Source organism: Eurosta solidaginis, chromosome 5 (genome assembly GCF_040869045.1).
Source record: "Eurosta solidaginis isolate ZX-2024a chromosome 5, ASM4086904v1, whole genome shotgun sequence".
NCBI classification, from domain to species: Eukaryota; Metazoa; Arthropoda; class Insecta; order Diptera; family Tephritidae; genus Eurosta; species Eurosta solidaginis.
In genome coordinates, this window is record NC_090323.1 from 124,170,477 (window position 1) to 124,196,562 (window position 26,086).

General features: G+C 34.6%; 1 protein-coding gene across 1 annotated transcript in view; it reads right to left on the minus strand.

The window, feature by feature from the left end:
- The window catches only part of Dscam4 (Down syndrome cell adhesion molecule 4), a 2,049,237-nt gene that overhangs the window by 154,384 nt on the left and 1,868,767 nt on the right, over positions 1 to 26,086 (minus strand).

Sequence of the window (26,086 nt, forward strand, 5' to 3'; positions counted from 1 at the left end):
TAGCCCTTCCCAACAACATGCATTTATGATTGAGAAAACAATTGTAATTTCCCAGCAAAGACAGAAGTCCTCTAATTTTGAACCGATTTTGAAAATTGGTCTGTAGATGGACTTGTTAATAAATATTCTATTCATGGACGTTCCAGAAAAATTTGGGCACTATTTAAAATAGTAGTACCAGGGTACTTCAAAGTCGGAAAACCCCGTAAAAAGCTAAACATTTCTGTATTTGTTGGGTAATCACTCATACGTATCAATACCCTTCTTAATCATCATGCTATAAACCATAAGGTCATTTAAAATCAGTTTATACCCAAGCAAATTAAGCCTATGAGTGCGCCAAGGTACGAAGCTGAAGATTTTGGAGTTGTCCGGAAAATATTTTTACCGATTCCTCTTCTACTCGAAGAGTCCTACAAGAAAAATAGAATTTCGGCCCAGGTATTATTTGATTTCACGCAGTAGAATCATAACTATATGGTTGGAAGTTCTTTTAAAGTTTGGAAAAGTACAATTTTTTTACAAAAATAGTTGAAATCTCTATAATATTATTTTTAAGACGGTCAAAGGGGTAAACAAACGGTATTGCAAACCAAAATTTATTTTTGATATCTTCAACTATATATTATCGATCTCAAATGGGCATTTGTAATGAACTGCCTTATTCATACAAAAGGTAGGTATATATACCTTTTTAAAATGATAGTTCAAAACAAACCACTCGCCGTTTTCAGCGGCACAGCTTTGTTGTAAACTTCGAACACTTACGGCAGACGATCGCAAAATTTAATTTTTACATTTTTGCATATTTTATTTAGTTCATTTATTATTTCTTTAAACGTACATCTAAATTTTGTTAATTTTTTTAATAATTTAAAATATTTGACAAAATGTTCACCGCTTTGAATATAGCGGTGGGAAAAAACGTTGATGAACAAAGAAGGTCAAACGACTAAAATCACAGATTTCTACCTACCCCAGTCAGCCACACAAATCGATTAGTAAACCACCCTCGGTTGATGAACGAGTTTGCACCGTCATTTTGGCCGTAATTTTTATTGCCCTGCCGCTATATTACGTTATAGTGAACTTCGCCGTCTTCTAAGTTTCCACGTAATTACTTTTACATTGAAACATGTTTGACAATATTCTCTACCGTTATGTAATGGCCGCTATATAGCGGTACCGCTTAGGTACCGAATAGAGCTCAAATTATTGTGGGTTTTAATCGCATTAACCAAAAGGCTAACTAGTGGGCCTTTTTTTCTAACGCTTCTTAATTGTTTCCGATCGCTAAGAATAAAATTTGAATTGAAAAGCAATAACAAATAAATTTACATAGTCTGATTCCGATCGCTAAGAATAAAATTTGAATTGAAAAGCAATAACAAATAAATTTACATATTCCTCCGCGTCTTATTTGTTTTTGTATTTCCAAGGAGGCAGAAAAAATTTAGGAGCGATGGAAAAAATGGCCCTAGTTTATACTTTTATACTAGCTTATTTTCAGCTTAAGCTTTATTTATTTATTATCTTCGGGTTCTCTGCAAAGCTTGCTTTGCCAGGTGACGTTGACACCACCAGCTGCGTAAGGACTTCCTAAAACAATTCGAAATCAAACGAGACATCAGAGAAGGCGGCTGATGCTGAGGAAGATAACTCTAGCAGCAGATCTAAACCGCGGCGGTAGAATCTATTATAAAACCGTACAACTGCCGACGTATGCTGTTGATATTTTATTTAATGTCCTGTCCATCATGAAAACGGTGTACCTATATCGAAGGAGGTTGAATGATAATATGTATAAGCTTTATAAAGACATGAGATTACTGCAACAAATTTAAGCCCAATAGCTTCGATGGCTAATTCAAGTTAGGATAATGAAGGCAGTGGAAGGGGGAGGATGGAAGAAACAGGCCGAAAGAGACAGGCGGAGGTCCCTTGGTGCCCTCAATCGCCAGCAGTTATCACGAAGCAGGAATTGCTGACTTGTTACGCAACGGCCAAAATCACCTAAACGATTAACCGCAAATTAATGATGATAAATGTTGATGAAGCTTTCTTTGAAGCTTGGACTAGTATTTTAATTCATGGAGAAAATTAAATAATACAAGTAAGGATGTATAAGTTCGGGTGTAATGGAACATTAAACACTCTGCTAGGACCTTTTATCGTATAGTTCATTTACCTTAAGTTTTTTGACTCTAAGTACTCTTAAAAGTTCGCGTGTTTATTAATTTTATTAGAAATATTTCTCTATAGATCTATCGATTTTTTTCACGATAGGATAATTTTCCTTCCAGTTATCCGAAATGCAAATGAATGATTGCTAAAAAAAAGGGCAGTGCTCCGCCCATTTCCAAATATTTTACATATATTCATTACCTTGTGAAGTCAAATTGCACGAATATACAATTATTTTTCGCAAAGATATTGCCTATTATGTTTGTTATGGTCCTCTCAAACATCTTGTATAAAAAAGAGGACGAGGTCCACTTAGCCCATTTTTTACAGAAATATTTGGGGTTATAAGGCAAATATGATTAACAAATTTTGTCAAGATACAGCAACTGGTCTTAGAGTTATGGCTCCCGAAACGTGAGATCAACTTGGTGCCACGTGCATTTCCAAAATTGTTTTATTATACTCAGCGTGCTATGCACCCAGAGTATATTAACTTTGTTAACATAACGGGTGATCGTAACGGCATAAACGAATCGAGATATGATATAGACATTCATAAATCAAAATGCTCAGGGTGAAAAAAGGAGTTGATTTAGCCCACACTGTACACACGATAACTTGAATAAATGTTGATATATCTTATTGAAATTTGGTACATGGGTTCCTTATCACTCATCCACCATCGCTATTTGAAATGAGCGAAATCGGATGATAGCCACACCTACTTTTTATAAATATAACATAAAAAACCTGATTTTTTAGTAAATAATACAACTAGGACGTTGAAATTTGATGTGCACTGATATTGAGGCTCTTAATACAAATCTTTTGAAAATGGGCGTGGTACCGCCCACTTGTCATAAAATCTATTTTACAAATATTATTAATCATAAATCAAGAACCGTTGAACCTTTCATAAGAAAATTTGGCAGAGAGGTTGCCTTTACTATATGGAATGCTTCGAAGAAAGATAAACGAAATCGGTCAAGGACCACGCCCACTTTTATATAAAAGATTTTTAAAAGGGGCGTGGACGAATAAAATAAGCTATGACTTTGCAAAAAAGAGCTTTATATAAATGGTATTTCTTTTCCCAAGTGGATTTATAACAATAAATAGGAAAAAGTTCAAATTTTTAAAAATGGTCGTGGCACCGACCCTTTTAAGACTAAGCAATTTTCTATGTATCGGGAGCCACAACTCGAAGAGAAAATAACTGATCGTAATAAGATTAGGTACACATTTTTTCCTTATAGCAGTCAATATTTCTAGAAAAGATGAGCGAGATCGGTTACGGACCACGCCCACATTTATATACAAGATTTTTAAAAGGTTTGTAGACGAATATAATAAGCTATACCTCTGCGAAAAAGAGCAATATCAATGGTGTTTTACTTTCTACATGGACTTATAACAAAAAGTTAGGAAATATTAAAATTTTTTTAAATGGACGTGGCTCTGCCCCTTTTTTGACTAAGCAAATTTATGTATATGTTTCGGGAGAAAAATTAACATATCGTAATAAGTTGGGAATACATACTTTTTTATAGCAGGAAATATTTCTAGAAAAATGGACGAGATCGGTTAAAGACCACGCCCACTTCTATATAAAAGAGGTTTAAAGAGTCCTATACTAGAATAATAAGCTATAAAAAAAAAAAAAAAATAATAAGCTATATCTTAGCGAAAAATAGTTTTGTATCAATGATATTTCACTTACCAGGTTTTATTGTCAGAGGAAATTGGGAAACATTTTTTCTTCAATGGGCGGCGTCCGACCCTATTCTGATCACGCATTACACAACATTTATAGAGCCTCAAAAAAAAAAAACCCTCGTAGCAAAATTCGGCACACATGTTAGGCTTATAACAAGGAATAAGTATTTCTACACTTTTTCAACCCAGTATTGAGAAAACTTAAGTTTGTAATGAGAAAACGTAAAATATTTTGAGAAGTTGCTATTTTATAATGAGAAAATATAATTTTGCAAATGGCAAATGTAATTTATAATAGGAAAACGTCAATTTATAATGGGAAAGCGTAAATTCGTAATCAGAAAAGATAAGTGTGTATTGAAACAACGTAAACTTGTATTGAGAATACATAAATCCATAATGGAAAACGTTAATTGATAATGCAGCTCTTGAGCAATACCCTCCGGTTAATTTTGACTTGGCCGCATCTACGGTATTTTCTAAATATTACATTAGGCATTCGAAGTCGGTTTAACTTCAGTTTTCAGTATGGACCAAATAATCTCAATCGGATTGAGCATTGGCAAGTACGGGCCCAAACCTCGCAAGTTGTTTCCCAACCGTTACCACTTGTCCAAAAGTTGTAAAATCCAACGGCTGCACGTTCTGGCTGTAAAGGATCCTCTCCTTCGATCCATTAATGAAACATTTGAAGCGGCAATGGCTAGTGATGGAACGATACGAGTACTGAGTGAGTAGTATCGATACTTTTCAAAAAATACTCGAGTATTTCGTACTCGATGCTTTTTGCCAAGTACTGAGTAAAGTATCGATATTTTACCTCGATACTTTTCCCCGATACTTTACCAAGTGCCGATGGTCTACATTTTTAAGATCAACGAAGTTCAGTCCATTGACACCATAACTTGAGCTTAAACTGAGCTCGCCGACGATGCGATAAAAGCTCTCCACTTAGCTTAAACCGACTTTATGATAATGGTGGAAAAGAAAAGTATGTGTTTATTGTCTAAAATCACTCTAACAAAATTTTGAAAAGCTGCTCACTCCATAAAATGTCAATACATTTTAACTTGTCATGCAAAAGAACTTTTTCATTCTACTGTGAAATTTTGGTGGATGGAGTTAGCAGCTTTTACAGCATCGTCAACGAAAATGGTCGAGAGTTTTGCAAGCCGTAAATCAAAAACCATTGACATCACCTGACCAAATTAGTACAATAAGCTATCAGCATCTTTTATGGCACAACAAATAATTACTAAATAAATAAAATAAACAGATTACTATAGATAATTTTAGGAAAAAAAATCAAAATAGATTAGATAAAAGAAAAAAATAAAAAGAACTTTTTATTTATAGTCATTGTAGTGTAAACAGCCAACAATTTAAGGCCAAATATTTAAATCAGCTACCCTGTAACAAAAATAGTCTAAATGTTCATCAACACATAAAAAAGCATTTTCAATTCTTGCTGACATAGCCATTCACACGATTTAATACAGGTGTGTGTACAACACATAACCAAACAAATTTGCATTCAAGCAAATTTGCGAACGTTGCATTTCCCACAGAAGTCACAACTCAACACAGGTGTGTAGGTACATATTTTGTATCAAGATGTATGTAGGTATGTAACTATGTATGCTTAAGGTAAATATGTATGTAAGTATGTATGCTTAAATGTAAATATGTATGTAAAAATATGTTAGAATAATTTTGTATAAATAAGCTGGCAACATTTGAATAAAAGAGCAATTAAGCATTAAGCTTTGATCACTCACAACGCATTCTATTTTATTTCAAACCTTTTACATGGCGATCCTGCCTATGATTCTTATGGCTGATTTTTCAGCCTAATTTCATAGCTGGCAAGGACTTTACTGGCTGATTACAGCCTAAGCTTTATAAAAGGAACAAAGAGTGAAGCTATAAAACGAGTTTTTTACTCTAAATTTTATCCTGGAAGAAGAAAAGCAAAAAGGAGCTGATCAAACGAAATCTACTGAAATCTAATTTGAATAAATTTGGAGCACTCAAAAATGACGTCATTTAGCAATTTTTATGATAATTTACGGGCTTTATAATCGAACTGATGCAGGAGCAGTGAATATGACCAATTTGGCGCACTCAAAAATGCCGCCATTTAGCAATTTTTATGATAATTTACGGGCTTTATAATCTAAATGATGCAGGAGAAGTGGATATGACCAGTAAACATATTGATATTACGTTGGAAGGAACAAAAGAACCACATTCAGAATAAACAACAAAGACGGACAGCATAATAAGTATAAATATAATAAATATAATTACCTTAATTTTGAAATAGTTTTAACATTTTAGACATAATTTCTAAGCAGGAAAAATATTCGGGCAACCTAACGGCTGCCTATTGACAAGAAAAAATTCAAATTTCTGCTGTAAAAACCTTTTTTTTTGCTAAATTTTGAGATACGTGAAGAGGACATACAAAGTCAAAGCCAATTTGATCAAATTTTTGTAAGATTAGTTAAACTAAATCTGAAGTTCCAAGAAGGTGAATACAAAACACCTGAAATACCCAAGCAAGGCCCTAAGCCAATACCAATCGAGGAATATAGACAGAGAAATAAGATTCAAAAAATTGAGGAACTCAAAGTTCCAAAACCGATAAAATTGAAAAGAAAAAGAGGAGGAAGGCAATTTGCCTTTCGAAAAACAATAGCCAAGATTTATGAAAAAATTAATTTAAGCACAAATCAGGCAGAAAAAATTAAAATAAAACAAGAACTCAAGGAATTAAGGAAAAATAATTATCAAGATAAAAAACAAACCCAGCAATGTAACCATTAGGGTGTTGAAAAAAAAAAATAAAAATAAAATACAATTTTGTAAAACTATTGATTTTAAAAGTATGGAAAGATCAAGAAAAATTAAAAGTTATGTAAAAGGCCCACTTGAGGACCTTAAAAATGAAATTAAAATTGTAGATGAGGAAAAAACTCTAGTATGGTTGAAAAACTGGTGGAAACTTATTGATATGCCTGAGGAACCAACAATATGGAATGTAAGAAACCCACTATGATGGATTGCCTTCGGAGCTATTCAGGTTCGGCGGCGAGGAATTGGTAAGGCGCATGCAGCAGCTTCTTAGCAAAATATGGGCGGACGAAAGCATGCCCGACGGTTGGAATCTAAGTGTTCTTTGCCCAGTCCACAAGAAGGGGGATACTGCAAAATGCACCAACTATCGTGGAATCAGCCTTCTTAATATCGCATATAAGGTCCCTTCAAGTGTATTGTGCGAAAGATTGAAGCCCACCGTGAACCGGCTGATTGAACCTTATCAGTGCGGCTTCAGACCTGGTAAATCTACCATCGACCAGATTTTCACAATGAGCCAAATCTTGGAAAAAACCCGTGAAAAGAGACAGCCTTCGACAACACGAAAAGGAGCTGCCTATATGCCGCTATGTCTGAATTTGGTTTCCCCGCAAAACTTATACGGTTGTGCAAAATGACGTTGAGAAACACCATCAGCTCAGTCAGAATTGGGAAGGACCTCTCCGAGCCGTTCGAAACTAGACGAGGTTTCAGACAGGGTGACCCCCTATCGTGCGATTTCTTTAATTTGATGCTGGAGAAAATTATACCAGCTGCAGAACTTAACCGCACTGGAACAATATACTATAAAAGCGTGCAATTACTGGCATATGCTGATGACATTGATATCATCGGCCTAAACACCCGCGCTGTTAGTTCGGCTTACTCCAAACTGGAAAAAGAAGCGGTAAAGATGGGTTTGATGGTGAATGAGGACAAAACGAAGTACCTGCTGTCATCGAGCAAAGAGTTAGCGCATATGCGCCTTGGCAACCACGCTACTGTTGGCAGCCATAATTTCGAAATAGTAAAAGACTTCGTTTATTTGGGAACCAGCATCAACACTAGCAACAACATCAGCACTGAAATTCAGCCAAGAATCAATCTTTCCAATAAATGCTACTTTGGACTAGGTAGGCAATTGAAAAGTAAAGTCCTCTCTCGGCGAACGAAAATCATACTCTAAAAGTCACTTATAGTACCCGTCCTGCTATATGGAGCAGAAGCATGGACCATGACAACAGCAGATGAAGCGGCTTTGGGAGTGTTCGAGAGAAAAGTTCTTCGAAAGATTTATGGACCTCTACGCGTTAGCGATGGCGAGTAGCGAAGAAGATTTAATGATGAGACGTTTAGACGGTTAAGCGCCAATTAAGTAAGTAAGTATGTAAGAAACCCACTAGCAACAACACCCAGAATTATATAGGTACTAAGTCAAATTTATGGGAAGAACAGATTAATATATTGAAAAGAAAAATTTTTTATTACACCTGACCTCGAGCCAGCTTAACTCACAGATAAAAGAAAAAAAAAAATTTTTTTTGTCTTCATATTTTTTTACGTTGTAAACTCAGTCCAAGTAGTAGATCATACTGAGGCACTATATACTATCAAAATCATGCTTCTAATAATCTGCGTAGTCAGTTGCATCAGTTTGTTTCTGAAACTCTACTCAACCCTTAATAAATTCCTAAAAAAGCGATATACCAGCCGCGCAGATGGTATAGATAAGGTTTAACTAAATTTTAACTACCATCCCCAAAGGGCAAATGGGAAGATATCGTTAAACTACTTATAGAAGAAAAAACGATAGGAGAAAAATCTTACAAATGTATTAATAAAAATACAAAAGTAAAGGCAGAAACAGTAGTAAAGCATCTTAAAATAACAGTTGAAGTGTTTAACATCATAGGAAAAACACTTTAACAGTTGAATGGTAAACTAGACGGTAATCGAAAGGACCAAGCATATCAAATTTTTTCCAGCGTTAAAGAAAAATTGTTGTCCTCACTGGCAAGATATGATATAGAATTCAAAGTACCAACGAGTTTCAAGAAGGAAATAGAAATATACTTTAGCACATTCCTTCTGGAGTCATCCTCCGATTTAGAAGAGGAACCAGAAATAGAACAAAAAGTAGAAGAAGAAAAACAGGAAATTTTAACAGAGACATCAAACTCACAAACTGAAATCAACAAAATTTCACAAACAACAGTCGAATTTTTAAAGACTGCTTCATCAGTTTTGCCAGAATTCGAGGGTAAAGCTGAAAACTTGAATAGCTTTCTGGATGCTTTAGATATCTTAGAAAAAATTAAGGATACCAATGAAGCTATAGCGGTTTCAATGATAAAAACCAAGCCGAAAGGAACAGCCAGAAACCTAATAAACACTGAAAGCACAATCGAAGCAATAAGACAAAAAATAAAAACAGCAATTAAAGGTGAATCAGTTGAAGTTTTTACAGCAAAACTCCTGAATATCCAACAGCGCAGTAAAATTGCAAATCAATACACTGCTGAAATTGAAAAGCTCACAAAATCGTTGGAAGGAGCATACATATCCGACGGACTAACACCAGAGTTAGCAACCAAGTATGCTACACAATCAGCTGGGAAAGCTATGTGTAGAAACTGGTCCAACGATAAATTAAAAATAATTATGCAAGCTGGAACGTTCACAACAATGAACGAAGCCATATCAAAATTTACTAACAGTTGCACAGAAGTAACTGGAAATACAAATTCACTACTACATATTCGCCAACAAAATTCCAATTTCCGAGGAAACTTCCGCAGGAGTTACCAAAACAGAAATTATAGAGGAAATTATAGACGTTCCTTCAATACGTATAATAATAATAATAATGATAACAGACAAAATAACCAAAGACCTGGTCTAAATTTCGGATCGCGAGGAAATACCCGCAATAACACCAGAAATGTCCGAAATGTTACACAACAGGAAAACCAACAAACTCCACCTCAATAAAAAACAAATTATATATTTTCAATTTACATCTTAATAGCTACATATCTTCCAGAACAACTCTGAATGATTCCGTATCAACCCTCCTAATCGATACGGGAGCGGCTATTTCAATAATAAAAAAGGGGCAGATTGACAGTAATGTCACGATAAATAATTCTCAAAAAACAGATCTAAGAGGAATTGGTCAAGGAATAACAAGCACTATTGGCACGGTTAAAGCAGATTTAAAAGATGATTACCTATTAATTAGACACAAATTTCACGTAGTAGAAGACACTTTTCCAATCCCATGTGATGGAATATTAGGATTAGATTTCATTAAAAAATATAATTGCCTATAATTAAAAAATATAGGTGACACTCTAATACTGAGACCATATGACTACCCATAATAATTCAGATAATTCAGATGACTAACAAACCAACAATCAATAGTATTTCAATTCCCGCAAGATCAGAAGTAGTTCGACAAATTCACATAGAAAATAAAAATTCAGATTTATTAATCCCACAACAAGAATTGTCTGAAGGTATTTTTATTGCAAACACACTAGCAAATTCACAACAAACATTTGTTAGAATTATAAATACAACAAATAAAAATGCAACACTGCAAGATTATAATATACGTACAGAAAACTTGAATGATTATACAATAATTGAAAATAAAAAACTCGAAAATGAGGCCAACAATAAGGAAAAATTAGAAAGATTAAATAAAAATTTTCCAAAATTTGCAAATAAATCCCTTAATGCATTATGTGCAGATTTCATTGACATTTTTTCATTGGAACAGAACCAATTACTACTAATAATTTTTACAAACAAAAACTTCATATGAAAGACAACAACCCAGTCTACGTAAAAAATTATAGAATACCAGAAGCTCATAAGAGTGAAATTAATAAACAAGTAAACAAATTAGTTAAAGATGACATAATATAATCTAGAATTTCAGAATTCAATAGTCCAATTTTATTAGTACCGAAAAAAACACTACGGAATAACCAAGGAAAAAGATGAAGAATGGTTGTAGATTACAGGCAGGTAAATAAAAAATTTACCGCAGATAAATTCCCTTTAACAAGAATTGATGACATTCTAGATCAATTAGGAAGAGCTAAATATTTTTCATGCTTAGATTTAATGTCTGGATTTCACCAGATTGAACTCAGCGAAGAGTCAAGAGGTATCACATCCTTTACAGCGGATAATGTACTTATAGTTTTAAAAGACTACCGTATGACCTTAAAGTAGCACCGAACTTATTCCAAAGAATGATGGACGATTTAGTCGTATTAGGATGCTCCGAAAATCATATGATTAAAAATTTACGAGATGTTTTCGCAACTTGTAGAAAATATAATATAAAATTACATCCGGATAAATGCTTATTTTTCAACCAAGAAGTAACTTACCTTGGTCATAAATGCACCAGCAAAGGAATTTTGCCAGACCCCAATAAATTCGAAATTGTTAAAAATTTCCCAAAACCTAAAACTGCGGATGAGGCGAAAAGATTCGCATTTTGCAATTATTACAGAAGATTTATCCCAAATTTTGCAGAATATTCTAGAATAATAACAAGACTTTGCAAGAAAAATGTAGTTTTCGACTGGACAGAGGATTGCAAAAAATCCTTTGACTATTTGAAAGCTGCGTTAATAAGCCCTAATATCCTACAATATCCCGATTTCAATAAACAATTTTGTATAACAACTGACGCAAGTGGATATGTGGATATGCTTGCGGAGCAGTATTAAGCCAAGAGTATGAAGGAAAACAATTACCAATTGCCTATGCATCAAGATCATTTACTAAAGGAGAAATTAATAAAGCAACAATTGAGAGAGAATTAGTAGCCATTAATTGGGCCATAACACATTTTAGACCGTATGTTTACGATAGAAAATTTTTGGTCAAAACAGACCACAGACCCCTAACATTCCTATTTTCGATGAAAAATCCGTCATCAAAATTAACTCGAATCAGATTAGATCTGGAAGAATATGATTTCGAGGTGGAGTATATTGCAGGTAAAGAAAATTATGTAGCCGACGCATTATCACGCATAGATATTAAATACCTAAAACAAATATCGGTAGAAGCGTGTAAAATATTAAAAGTTACGACTAGATCGGAAACTAAGAAAAATTATAACAATAAAGATTCCAGTAGTAAAAATGAAGAAATAAAAAGTCACGAAAAGAACCCAATAATATTTGAAGCGCTAAATAAATGTGAAGTAAAGAGACCAGTCCAGCTCGTTTTCGATCCTCCGAAATTACGTTTCAAAAAAGGAAAGAAAATTATTAGCGAAATTAATATAAAAAATCTAATTGTTGAGGCGAAGATTGATTTAGGTCAATTCTTTGCCAGGCTTATAAAAGAAGCCGGAAATTTAGGAATTAGAAAAATACAGTTGTCCTTAGGAGACAAATTGTTTAAAGATAATTATGCCCGGGTAGACACATTTAAAGAAATTGGTACCAAAGTTCCCAAAAATCTAATTATAGCATTAACTCCAGAAGTTATGCACGTGACAAATAATGAATGAAAAAATTAAAAAAATTCTTCACAAATTTCATGACGATCCTGTTTTTGGTGGCCACCCAGGAATAAATCGCATGTAAAACAAAACAAAAATACTATTGGAAAGGAATGAAAAACGACATCAGAAAATATATCAAAAAATGTACTCATTGCAATAAAAATAAAATAATAAAAAACTTGAAAGAACCTATGATTATAACCGAAACGCCCACAAAAGCGTTAGACACAGTAAAAATAGATACGATAGGCCCTCTTCCCGGGTCGGAAAATGAAAATGAATATGCAGTTACTATAGTATGTGACTTAACTATATTTAGTTGCAATACCAATACCCAGCAAACACGCAAAAACAATAGCCAAAGCGATATTCGAAAATTTTATCCTAGTTTATGGTTGCATGAAGACAATTATAACAGATATGGGAAGCGAATATAAAAATAGCTTATTTATTTTTTTGTATTTGAAGAATTATGCAAACTTCTAAAAATAAACCATAAAACGTCAGCACCTTACCACCATCAAACTTTAAGCACAGTTGAACGTAGTTATAGAACATTCAATGAATACGTACGTTCCTACATATCCAATGACAAAAATGATTGGGATGAATATCTTAAATATTTTGCGTATTGTTACAATACTACCCCATCTACGGTTCATAATTATTGTCCATATGAATTAGTATTTGCCAAAAAACCCCAGACTTATGAATTTTTAAGAGAAAACACAGTAAGCCCATTATACAATTATGAGGCTTACGACAAAGAAATTAAGTATAGGTTACAAATAGCGCAAGATAGAGCATATAAATTAGTAAAACAGGCTAAAGAAAAACAAAAGATTAGTTATGATAAAAATATTCACTATAAGGAAATAAATATAGGGGATGTAGTGTTAGTAAAAAATGAATCAGGACATAAGTTAGATAATAGATATAAATGGCCCTTTAGAGTAGAAAAGATCGACATAAACAATAATTTTACTCTAATTCCATATAAAGTGGAAAATATCGATAGTAAAAATAATGACACTTTAATCCCATCTAGAATAGGAAATCAGGACAAGCAAAAATTTCCCAGTAACATAGAGAAAAGTAATATCATAAATAATAAGAAAATAATAATTCACAAAAATAGACTTAAATTAATAGAATAAGTAAATTTTCAACCTACAAACATAAAATACAAAATATAGAATTAATTTATACTAGAATGCTCATGCATTCTCCAAATGCATAAGCATTCTTAAAAAAAAACGGGAGATGTAGTGTAAATAGCCAACAATTTAAGGCCAAATATTTAAATCAGCTACCCTGTAACAAAAATAGTCTAAATGTTCATCAACACATGAAAAAGCATTTTCAATTCTTGCTGACATAGCCATTCACACGATTTAATACAGGTGTGTGTACAACAGACAACCAAACAAATTTGCATTCCAGCAAATTTGCGAACGTTGCATTTCCCACAGAAGTCACAACTCAACACGGGTGTGTAGGTACATATTTTGTATCAAGTTGTATGTAGGTATGTAAGTATGCATGTTTAAGGTAAATATGTATGTAAGTATGTATGCTTAAATGTAAATATGTATGTAAAAATATGTTAGAATAATTTTGTGGAAATAAGCTGACAACATTTGAATAAAACAGCAATTAAGCATTGGCTTTGATCACTCACAACGCAGTCTATTTTATTTCAAATGTTTTACATCATAAGTTAACATACAATTAAAAATAAGTCGCCTATAGTTATATATATCCGATCAAAAGCGGATAAGGACCATGACTACTTAAAAAAAGGGTTATAATTCTAAACGTAACATAATTTTCATTATATACATATATGGTGCGTAACATACTACCACTTGAGATATGGTAGAGCAACGGAGTTTAGAACGAGATTCTCTTCCAATTTGCCTCGTTCTATTTTTAATTTTCCTTACAAATTGAGAGGACCGACACCTGCCTAGTCCGAACGGTATCTGCAGGCCAGATGAATTTTCACTGGGATGATTTTCATGGGAGAAATACACTCGGAGTGCTTGCAGAACCACTGCCGAGGGGCGACCCCGTTTAGAAAAACTTTTTTCTAACAAAACAATTTTTTTAATTTTATTAATTGTTTGGGAAAAAATGTAAACAACTAGACATCAGGACGGACAAGGCGGCAGCTGTTTCGATTATACCTTGTAAATTTTTTCAAAGCCTCTTCTTGCGGGAGTGGGATTTGGAAAAAGTTTCTTCACTTTTGGTAAAAACTCCAAAGTACACGCTTGGACCGAGTATACTCGATACCTTTTGTTGAGTATAATCTCCGCATAACGGACATGATTCATTCCGCGATACAATCGGCGAAATACAATTGAAATGGGATAAATGTTAGCAATTTAAAACACGAGAAATGCTTTATATTTCATATTTGTTAGACAAATTGCACAATCGTCTTGAAACTTCATTGTTAAGTGAAAAATGTTTTGTAAGACATAATGAATAAAAAAATTATACACAGATTAAAGTAAAATAATTACAGTAAGAACCCGAAAATTTCATGTACAAAAACTTGATCTCATTACAAGTTGACGTTTTCTCATTACAAATTTATTAATTCCCATTATAAATTTACGTCTTCTCATTATAATTTACGGTTTCACATTGCCACTTTATTTTTTTCGCATTGCAAATTATGTTTTCTCGTTACAAATTTGGTATTCTTAATCCATTTTATGTTTTCTAATTTACGTATTACCTTTATAAATTTACGTTTTCTCATTATAATTTGCGTTTTCTCATTACTGGGTTGAAAAGGTGTAGTAAAAATGGCCTAGATAAAATTTATTAAATAATCAGGTCTTTTGTGTTTTCCCAAATGTTATATACATAAAAGGTGGAAGTGGTTATCATTCGATTTCGCGCCTTTTAATTAGCGATGGGAGATGAATGCCAAGGGACTATACCAAATTTCAATACGATATCTCAGTATTTACTCCAGTTATCGTAATCACAGATAGACGGACATGGCTAAATTAATTCCTTTTTTCATTCTGAGCATTTTGATTAACCGTTATGTTACCAAAGTTCATAATATTGAAACATATCGAAAGCTTCACGTTTTAGGTATGTTTTCTTAAAATGCAGATGTGCAAATAAATATGTAAAATAAACAGCAGCATAAATCCAACTTCGATTAAGCCCGAACTTACGCTCCTTTACTTTTTGGGAATAGTTTGTGTTTAAAATATGTCTCAATAGAATAAGAAAAGTAATTTATCTGAAATGAATTGTTTAAATTATGTCTCAATAGGATACGAAAAGTAACTTATTTGAAATGAACTGAATATAAAATGTTCGGTTACACCCGAACTTAGACACCCTTACCTGTTTTTAAATTTGTTATAAATAAACTACTGAAGTAAAGTGGCATTGATATAAGGGTTTTTTTTCGCAAAGATACTGCCTATTACATTCGCCCATACATGTAATAATCCCATATTGCTATTACAATATGCTTGAAATGAGTTTTGAATTCGAAATCAAAAAAAGAAAGCCTACAAAATGTTTGCGTAGCAATATACATATGTATGTAGTTAAGTGTGACAAGAAAAAAGTAAACTTTAGGTACATTCCCTTATCGAAAACAAAAAAATTTCAGCAGAAATACATATATCCGCACTCTTATGCGGTGTACCTAGCCTGTAGTAGCAATACAGAATAAGCATTCGAATAAGATCCATTTAAAATACTTTTATACAAAAGTGGGCGTTGCCCTTTAAACAATCTTTGATTTGTGACCAATAATATTTGAAAAATTGATTTTGTCAGAAGTGGGCGGTGCAGCGCTCCTTTCTGAAAATTAAATTAAATTTTGGTATTTCAACCTACGCACGAAATTCGGTTATTGTATCCGTATTATTTACTGATTACGCGCGTTTTTAGTGTTTTCCAAAATTTTGTATACCTAACCCCATAAGTGGTCGTGACTACCCAATTTTTCTCATTTTAAATAGCGAGGGGAGATGATATCTCGAAATTTACTCAAGTTATTGTGTTTACAGACGGACGGATGAACACGGCCTAATTAATTTTTTTCCGCTCTGGTCATTTCGATATATGGAAGCCTATATCTATATATCTCGATTGGTTTATGCCGTTACAAGCTACCGTTATGCTAACAAAATTAATATACTCTGTAAGCTTTGCTCAGTTGATTATAAAATAGTGTGATAACTATCAATATCGCACAAGGGGAAATATTTTCAGCAGGATATAATTTCACGTTGTACAGAACCATTTACAGACAGATTACGAAATTTATCCCCTATATTCGAGATGGATTTTCTGAATTTCAATACCAATAACATGGTGGGCATGCTTCATCATCAATACATTCATCCACTACATTGCAATATTTTTCATACGAATAAACTCACTTCTCTTTGGTAAATGATTTAAGATTTATAAATCATCATGAATATCTTGACTTTGCAGTTTTTTGAGGCTGGAACAGAATCAAGTTGGAAACCTGCCACTTATTTTGGTCTCCTAATCGTATTAAAAATTATTAAGGGAACTTTAAAACAATGCGTTATTCATTTCTTACTTTTCTAAATAAAAATATTTAGTGCAATATTTCAGATTTAATGTATGTATATCATTTTATTCATATGTATGTATATCATTTTTATTGCATCCCTGAAGGAAGAAAAAAAGTTCCGCACGGCTACTGCAGGAATACAAATGGCCAAAATCTGCTTGAAGACTTAGTTGAGTGAGCAACTCACAGTGCTCCTGAATTAACGCTTGGTTGCTAAAAAATTACACAAAAAATTGACCACGCACAGTGGGAAGGATGAATATTCTAAGTGGACAAAATTTATCTCTCACGTCAAGTAAGTTTAAACTCCATTTCCGACAAATTTTCGGTGTTGCCACTATCAAATATTTTGAGTTGCAAAATTTCGCGTTTTTTAGTATTAAGTACAAAAAAATATTCAAACTTAGGTTGATTTACGTTCAAGTGAATTGTGAAAAGGTGGAAAAAATTGAAAAAATCTTTAAATTTGTAATAATAAGTTATGCATTTATTGTGATTATTTACATTTAAACTCATATATTTTACCACTGCAGGATGGGAAGCTAGTTAAATTCAGTGGTTTCACCATATTCGGATTTATCATGGACAGTCAGTCCTATTTAAATGCAGTTATTAGCCAAAGTAAGAGAAGTTGTTGTTGTCGTTGTAGCGATAGGGTTGCTCCCCGAAGGCTTTGGGGAGTGTTATCGATGTGATGGTCCTTTGCCGGATACAGATCCGGTACGCTCCGGTACCACAGCACTATTAAGGTGCTAGCCCGACCATCTCGGGAACGATTTATGTGGCCACATTAAACCTTCAGGCCATCCCCCCTCCCCAACCCCAAGTTCCATGTGGAGCTTAGGGTCGCCAGAGCCTCGTCTGTTAGTGAAACAGGATTCGCCACGGATAGGTGAGGTTGACAATCGGGTTTGGAGAAGCTATACATTGTGCTGACAACCTGAAGGGTTGCGCTACACATCCCCTTGAATCTGGTATTTTAGTCGCCTCTTACGACAGGCATACCTATCGCGTGTATATTCTGACCCCCTAACCCACTGGGGTTATAATATTTATAAAAACTGGTAATATCTAATATTTATAAAAACTAAAGCCGGCATTGGATCAGAAAATTTTCTTTTGTTATAAATGGAATTCGTAAATTATATCAAGTCCAATTACAAATATTTTCCTTAAGTGACACACAGCTATTTTAATGCGACTTAAATTTCGTGGATATAATAGTTGTGTTTTTTTTTACAAATCCCAAAAACTTTTACCTTTTTTGGGTACTCGGGTTTTACACACGGACAAATAACTTAAGGCCAGAAAAAAGTACAAGGACATTAAGTTAAACCTTTTGACTATCCGAACTGATGATTTTCTAAATCAAGAAAGTCGATAGTAAGTTTTTGCAGAATTTCGAAACGAAAAAAACGTCGATTTTTACACTTTTTCAAGCGATAAACTAATTTTTTTTTTGAATTTTTTCGATAAAATTTTGAGGCATCGCTGAAACGCAATGAAATTTAAACTGAATGTTGTTTTTGAGACGCAGATTCTAAAAGCATGAGCAAAATTAATGTGACCCTCCAATACTCAAAGCTATCATCAATCAAAGTAGCGATACTTTTTTTTTCATTTTCAATATTGACAGTTTTTTGCTTATAGCTTTTTGAGGCAACTGAGTATTGAAATTCGGATTATGCACGATAATAGACTATCAGGGACTAAAAATACCTAGGGCTTCAAATTCGATGTGCCCCTTTCAGTTTTGAAGTTAGAGCCAGAAAAGTGGAAGCGCTTGGTTGCGTAAATTTTTTTCAGGAGCAAGTTTTTTTGTGGGCACAGCTACAATTTTACTTTTATCACTTCATACCCATTTGTTAATTTTTTTCTCTACACTACAGTAGTATACCATAAATTGCCTCATCTTGGAATATTCACGCAAGGAAAGTTATTGATGTTTGTACATGGGGCAAATATACGAAATTTTCGACAAAAATTGGCAATGGTCAAAAAGTGTAGACATTTTTTTTAAACCAGGTTTTATTTAAAAGTAAATGAAAATAAACACAAATAAACAAAAATAAAAAAAAATAAAATAAAAAATTGTGTCTGTCGAAAATTCTTATATTTGCCCCAGGTACAAACATCAATAACTTTCATTGCGTGAATATTCCAAGATGAGGCAATTGATGGTATACTACTGTGGTGTAGAGAAAAAATTAACAAACGGGTATGAAATATTTGACGGTTACCCGGTTTTATATTTTTGCCGATATCTCTAAAACCGTGTTTCAAAAACAAAATTTTACAAATATACCTCACATAGATATGTACATCCTGATAAAATTTCAACACAATCGGTTAAGAAGTGTTTAAATAAGTAAAAAAATTTAAGGTTTTCCGGGTTTATATTTTTATCAATATCTCTAAAACCGGATCTCGGGTATTAAAACTTTTTTACCTGAACGAAGTATACATATCTATATGTTTTTAAAGTTTCAAAAGAATCGGTAGAAAAGTGTTAAAATGAATTTGTTGCAAACTTTGCAGTAAAAAATATTTGGCGGTTATTCGGTTTTATATTTTTACCGATATCTACAAAACCGGACATCGTGTATCAAAAAAATTGTACATAACTAACAGTTGCATATATCTGCATATTTTCTTAAAATTTTGATATAATCGGTACAGAAGTGTTGAAATAAATGTATATTTAACATTGCGACCTCAATTTATATATATTTTGCTCGATCTTTTGACTATACCTTTTTGGGGCATTATGTAAGACGATTATCGGCGATGCACTATAGCTTCAATTTACCCCTCAATGTTCCTAACAAAAAGATATTTGCGTGCTAGCATGTTTAAAAAAAATTTTGTTTCTCCAAAAAAAAACAAAGTTTGGCGGATTTCCCCATATACATATGCACTTAAATTATAATATTATATATATATTATATGGAATGCCAAGTGCATAACTTTATCGAAACTTATGTAATTGTTGCGCAGAAAATTACTACTGATAAATTTCGGTGTGCCCTAAACTTAGTGGCAACTGAAATGTGTCTCTCCATTTTAACTCTACACTATTGTCGATATTTTTATAGCAGCCGATTCAGCTATAGGCTATACACTAGAGGTGGAAAACTATCGATAGTCCGATTACAAATTTTACAATACGTGTTGCCGAAATAGGGGCCAAAAAGGGGCAAACATTTTAAAGAGGGTCAAAAAAAGAGCTAGGGGCTAAACCGGAATTTTTGGAGCTAAACGCAAAAAAAGTGCTAGATCTGGCTGCAAAAGCACCAACATGGCAACACTGCTGCGCACACCCGCAATTTTTGAGTGGTGATCAATTTTGTAAGAGTCTGATACCCCTATTGCAAAAGGTGGCAACCTTGTGAAAACATCCTCAGTGGTAAAACCTAGGCGAAAAGTCTTAAAATGTAATACTATATCGATGTACAAATTTGACTCAAATCGGTTTCCGAGATGGTAGTGGATATACGAAGAAATATAAAAAATAGGTGAGGTGGCAACCCTAAGTGGCAGCCCTAATTAAAAGTATCAATAGAAATGCGGAGCAAAATACCTTTCGTTTGATACCCATATTGACATACATATCTCATGTAATGCCAAAACATGACCCGGGTCCCTCCGAAACCGGGGGCTCGATCCATAGTAATTCTGCGCGGAATACCGTGAATTTACTGTCAAATATTTCCTTTCATAACAACGAATTTGGAGAACTACTTTTTAACAGAAATAACTGCTATTTTAGTTTTGGCCAGCTAGATTGATCAAATACCCCACCTTGCCATGCTTGCCGACCAGACAGATAATTTGCGGTCCACCTTTTGAGATATATATATCGATATATCAATACTATCGTCGATAGTTTTCAACCTCTACTATACACTATGATCACGGTTGCCATATCATGTTTTCATTTGGGACCAAAATTCATTCAAAAAAAGGAAAGAATCTCAAGAAAATGGAAAAAGATTTTTTAATCTTTAATTGGTTTATAAATAATTCGGCAATTCACAAATGTGTCGAATTAGTTGTCAAATCTTAAATGCCGGGCTTTTCCATGGTTTCCTACAAAAAATTGTTGATAAAACGAATAGAAGACTTTGCAAATATATATATTACAGCGGGTCATATTTTCTTTTCCATCAGGAGTATAGCAAAAACGTTATCTACAATGAATTCTAAGAAAAATTGATGAAGACACCATAGCTCTAAGTCCGATTTCGAGTCCCCCACTTTCGCAAAATAGATACTTTGCCATATGAATGTGGGGTTTGGCCCAAAAATCTTCATAGCTTCTGATAGAATTATAGCAAAATATCATATTGTGCTTACTTTAAAGGTATTTTGCGTACATTTCAGAATCTGTATTAATATTACTAAGAGAAATTAGCCTAAAATGAACTTTTAACTACTATATTATCATTTTAACAAATTTCTTATGGAAATTTTTTTCTTTACAGCTTTTTGTATTTAAATTTAAAATGGATGAACCAAATCCTACTACATCATCTCAACATCTCCTACTACATCATCTGAACACGATATTATTGCATTTGATTCATCAAGTGAACTAAATAATCTGAATTTACCGTCTGGTCGTGACATTTTAAGATTTTATTTTTTTTAAGTGATCATGCTAAAATTCAAAGTAAAATGTTTTCGCATAAAAATTCAACTCCTCATGTAATTGATAAATTGGTTGAAATTTGGAATAAATTGAACTTTCAACTAATTGATAGACGTAGTATTCTAAATGTTTTAATTGAAAAATATCACGAAAGCATTAAACACAGAAAAAAAGTTCAGGAATTTAAGGCATTCGTACAATCAACAAATGAATTATTGTACATTGGAAAATGTAAATGCAAGTTAAAAACAACAGAATGCTCATGTGGTTTAATACCAAACCATTTAAAAGAATTTATGACGGACCAACATAATGATAGAAAATTCACAATACCTGAATATTGGATGACATTGTAGTACAAACACCTACAACAATACCAACATACGAACCACTTGGAACATATATGGAAACAGGTGAAGCTTTATGTTTAGCAACAGCCCTTTTCTAAGATATAAATTTTCGAGATGTTCGTGGTGAACTTGATATAATGAATAAATCAAAAGTTGCAAGAGAAAAAATTAAAGCAAGAGATGAAGTGCTTCGTAAACGATACATAGATTCCAACATAACTGGATTTTCTTTCGATGGCAGAAAAAATGATCCATTAACTAGAGAGAAAATAAATTAGAAATTTCATACAAATATGGTAAAAGAACCCCATTTAGTTGTTCTAAAAGAGCCTCTAATGCTGAATTACTTGGATATGTTAATTTGTTATGTTAAAAATGCAAAACACAAATTAAAAAAATTAAATGAATTCTTCAATAGCAAAAAACTGTCACCAGATCAATTAATTGGCATATGCAGCGATGGAGAACCACCTAATACTGGAATAGAAAATGGTGTTATAAAACTTTTTGAAAAGCATTTAAATAGACCACTGCACTGGTTTATATATTTGCTTCATTTAAATGAATTACCATTTGGTCATTTATTCAGAGCATTAGATAAAACAGTCACGAGTGAACTAAGAGCAGCAAGTGGAAAAATATACAGACATTGAAGACTGTGAAAAATTTCAGGTACGAATTTGTTAAAATTATTTTATAACATTTTTTCAATCAAATTAAAATAGGAAAATTATACTAATCTTAATTTATCTAAAAAATTTATTTTTCAGGTTGTAAGTGATTTTGAACCAATGGCATTGGAAAATATGCCTTGTATGATCAGTTTTGAACAAGAACTATCTACAGAGGTTAAATATTTATATCAAATGGCCAAAGCAATTTCAAATGGTGCTGCTTCAGTTGATTTACCTAACATAAAACCAGGAGCAGTTGTACATTCTCCATCGCTAACCAAACAAACAAATGTCAATTGCCAAAGTTGCCGTTTCGTATGTTGCTTTTATGTCAGCGACAACCAGGTATGTTAATCAGCAATGCGAACCAGAGTTGACACTTATCGGGTAGATCTGAGTTTTGTTATGTTTTGAACATTCCACCCACCTTCGTCGGATCGATGGCTGAATTAGCGCCTTGTGCCGCCCACCATCTTTGGACCGCACATAGTGATCTCCATCTACGTATGAGTTGGCTGTGTGTCGACAGGTAACAGCGAAATTTTTGACAAAGGTCGTTTGATTAGGGTAGTCTTCGTCCGGACAGAGACTACACGAACTACTCCGTCTTGGCCTACATGCGTATCGACTATTCGGCCAGGATCCAACACATACGATGTAACCATTCATCTCGGACTAAGACGAGTTGACCAATGATGACGTTGGGATTCAGAGTACGCCATTTATTCCGCGTTTGAAGGCTATGCAAATACTCACAAGACCATCTTTGCCAAAAAGTTTTGCTGTATTTGTTTCAGTAGCTTCCAGCGTTTTAGTAAACCAATAGTTGCATCAAGAAGATTTTTTTCTGGGAATGTCAATAATGCTCTTCCAGTCAAGAAATAGCCAGGTGTAAGCACTGATAGGTCTTGTGGGTCGTCAGATAATGCAGTAATCGTCCGTGAGTTCAAGCACGCTTCTATACGTTTCAGAACCGTATAGCACTCTTCAAAATTTAATGTAGTGGTGTGAACTACGCGTCGGAGATGGTGCTTCATACTCTTGACACCGGCCTCCCAGATACCTCCAAAGTTGGGTGCGCCTGGAGGTATGAAGTGCCAGGTCAAGTCCACCGTGGCGCCGAAACTAGCGGCCTGTTATTGTCCTTAAGAGTTGATATATCGCTCCAGAACGCCAGAGCTTGTACACGCTAAATCCAAAATCGCATTGCAGATTCACGTTGTTGTTGTTGTTGTAGCAATGCTCGCCCCACCTAATAGCCGCGACCGATCACAAATTGTCATCAATATCCTCTAACGGGAGTCCAAGGAAACTTGCCGTTTCAACAGGGGTGGACCATAAAGAAAGGGGTGTTAGAGGCGTTGGTTCCACATTACAATTGAAGAGATGGTTGGTGTCATGTGGGGACACATTGCAAGCGGGGCATACATTTTGTATGTCGGGGTTGATTCTGGATAGGTAAGAGTTTAACCTGTTACAGTATCCAGAACGAAGTTGAGCAAGAGTGACACGCGTTTCCCTGGGGAGTATGCTTTCCTCTTCCGCAAGTTTTGGATAATTTTCGTTAAGTACTGGATTCACCGGGCAATTTCCGGCATAAAGGTCCGACGCCTATTTATGGAGTTCACCAAGGACCTGCTTGTGTTTTTTCACTTCATACGGCTGGGTTCTCAGGTGCCGTATTTCCTCAAAATGCTTACGGAGATGACTCCTTAAGCCCCTAGGCGGTGCTGGTTCATCAATCAGATGTCTGTTGGGATGCCCAGGTTTCTGGGTATTCAACAGGAACTGTTTGGTCAGCATCTCATTTCTCTCCCTGATGGGGAGTATTCTCGCCTCATTATGCAGATGGTGTTCTGGGGACATAAGAAGACAGCCCGTGGCGATTCTGAGAGCAGTATTTTGGCAGGCCTGTAGTTTCTTCCAGTGGGTGCAGATTCACGTTATTTCCAAATGCACACCATGCCTTGTTCATGTACAATGCGTTGCGAGGATTGTATAAATCGGAAGCACCATGCAGTTACAGTTAAGAGTTTATCTAGTGTTGAATAATTTTCTAAAATAAAAGTATCAGATGTGGGTATGTGTGTTGCTGTGACCTGGATCGGTTTGTATTCCGCAATTTTGTCTGGAGTGCTCACCATGATCTTAGGCCAGCTGGCTTCTGATTGTTGAAGCCAAGAGGGTCCATGCTACCATAGATGATGGTCCAAAAGCTGAGTAATGGTCAATCCTCTCGAGGCGCAATCGGCAGGGTTGTACTTTGTGTTAACATAACGCCAGTCACTTACATTAGTGATTTCTTGTATTTGGATAACCCGATTTGAAACTAACTCCTTTAGTGCAGCTGGTATATATGAAGTTATAGGTGTTAAATTAAGCGTGTTCCTTACATTGTTCATTAGAAGTGTGGCTAGTACCGCAGCACACAACTCAAGGCGCGGTATTGTTACCCTTTTTAGTGGTGCGACACGTGTCTTTGACATAAGTAGGTTAATGTGCACAGAGGTTTGTGTTACAACCTTTAAATACACAACAGCGGTGTATGCGTTGGTAGATGCATCCGCAAACGTATGCAGCTCATACGCTTTCGCACCCTGATATGTATTAATCCATGCGAACTTCAGAAATGCTCTTAAGTTCGTTTCGAAAGGATATCCAGTTTAAATGCAAATCTTCAGGAATATTGTCATTCCAGCTTAAACCAGTCAGCCAGAGCTTTTGGATAAATATTTTACCCCGAATGATTAACGGCGCTAGAAACCCAAGAGGGTCAAAAAGCCTTGCGACTTCGGAAAGTAATTGCCTCTTTGTGAATATTGTTATTGTGTAGTCAAGCTTGAATGCATAGGCCAAGCAATCATCTGTCACGGCCCAGACCAACCCCACGGTTTTGAACTCACCGTCTAGTTGAAAGTCGTGTGCCGATTGTGATTTAAGATCACTGGGATCGATAGATTGCAATACTTGGCTTGAGTTGGAGTTCCACGTTCGAAGGGCGAAACCGCCGGTTTGGAGAAGAGCTTATAGTTCTTTACATCGCCTGCAAGCATCTGTTATAATATCTGCCCCTGTCAGTACATCATCAACGTAGAATTCCTTGAGTAGGATCTGAGCAACGTCTGGATAACGGCAGCCTGCGTCACCAGCTAAATTGTGCAGTACTTTAATGGCTAAATACGGCGCGCAATTCATATCGTAGGTGACAGTTTTCAGTCGAAAATGTGTAGGTGCTTGCTGCGTTTTTGATTGCCAAACAATGCGTTGCAGATCTGTATCTCTATCATCAATGAAGATCTGCCTATACATTTTAGTAATGTCAGCGGTCAGCGTCACTCGGTATCGACGCCAATTGATTAGAATTGAAGTTGGGAAGTTTTGGACCAGAGTATAATCGTTTAGTGATTTGCCACTGTTGCAGCGTCTTGAAGCATTAAAAACAACTCTCAATTTTGTAGTGCTGCTCGATGCCTTCCAAACCCCGTGGTGTGTAACAGATGGGCGTTGCTCCAGGGT